Source organism: Otolemur garnettii, unplaced genomic scaffold (genome assembly GCF_000181295.1).
Source record: "Otolemur garnettii isolate 467f Iridium unplaced genomic scaffold, OtoGar3 scaffold00152, whole genome shotgun sequence".
NCBI classification, from domain to species: Eukaryota; Metazoa; Chordata; class Mammalia; order Primates; family Galagidae; genus Otolemur; species Otolemur garnettii.
This window is the reverse complement of record NW_003852547.1, coordinates 147,590-148,943: the sequence shown is the minus strand read 5'-3', so window position 1 is coordinate 148,943 and position 1,354 is coordinate 147,590.

Genomic DNA, 1,354 nt, shown 5'->3' with positions numbered 1-1,354 from the left:
TCTTAACATTTCTAAATATGTAGTGAGCAGTGATGTTTAACATGGAGAACAGAATACCTGAGATCTTTGCCCCTGAGACGGAAGGCAGCGAATCACTTCAGGGCAGGAGTTAAACCATCCTGGGCAACAAAATGAAATACCCTGTCTTGTATAGAAAGGTCATAGCAATACCCGCTGTGGTCACTGAGACATTCACCTGTTTCTCCCATTACAGGGTGTTGACACTGAGCCTCCCAGGACAGGAACAGTGCCTCCCTCCTATTCTTCATCAAGACTGGGCCTGCCTGGGTTTCCCAGGGTCAGGGAGTCATCACCAGCCTGAGTATCCAGGGGTGAGGATCTGTGTCCTCAGCTGGGCCTGAGAAGGACTGAGTGGCCTCTGGCTGTTTTGAGTTGGGCTGACAGCCTAAGCCACCGAGGAACAGAGAGCCTCATGGAGTACATTCATGGTGACGAGGTCACTGTGATGGGCACACACTGGGTTCTTGGTTCCACACTCACAGGGTCCAGGGTCCCCGTGACACTGAGTGAAGTGAGAGTCCTGTTGCCTTCACTCAGCCTCAGGTTGGGACTGACTAGCAGGCTCTGGCTGCTTATCTAGCACAGGTAGGTCATGTCCTGAGTCTCTGGTTCCCAGGTTACCGAGTCCCAAGGTGGGATTGTTGCTTGTGACAGAGGGTCTGGGTAACTCAGCTGTGCAGATCACGGAGAGAAGGTTGCCCTCTGTGGTGTCTTTGATTCCTATCTGTCACCTGCAGCCAAGCTGAGTCCTTAAAGACCATGACAGGTGTGTGTGTCACAAGACAGACATATGACAGACTGGGAGTCAGAGAATGAGGTTAGGGTTAGGGTTATGGCTGCTGCTACCCACTCTCAATGCTGTTCCTAATGTCAAGTCCTCTCCTTTATTCCTCCCATCTACATTTGCAAATCCATGTACGTTGCACAGACTTTCTCAAAGGGGTAATTAGGCCCTAGCCTTGGCTTGTGGACAGACACAGGGCTAGGAGTTAGAGATTCTCTGGTGCCTCTTGTGGCCCTTCCCTGAGCTCTGACTGCCTAAGCGTCCTCAGGACACGTGGGTGCTGAGTTCCTTCCAGCTGCACAGTCCTACATGCCCAGCCCTGGAGCTTTTCTCTGAGGCTTCAGTATACAAGGGCATCCTAGAGCTGGGTGATGGTGGGGCCTGGGTGTTTGGGAGAAGGTATGGGGGTCACCAGAGTTCTCAGGTCTCCAGGGGCTGGAGGTGGACAGTTCTGCTCAAGGCACAGTGACTGACTTGGTGAGTAACTCAGTAAATGGTGGGGGAGGTCTCAGGAATGATCTGGAAAGAGCGAGGGGTCAGGGAAGAGCA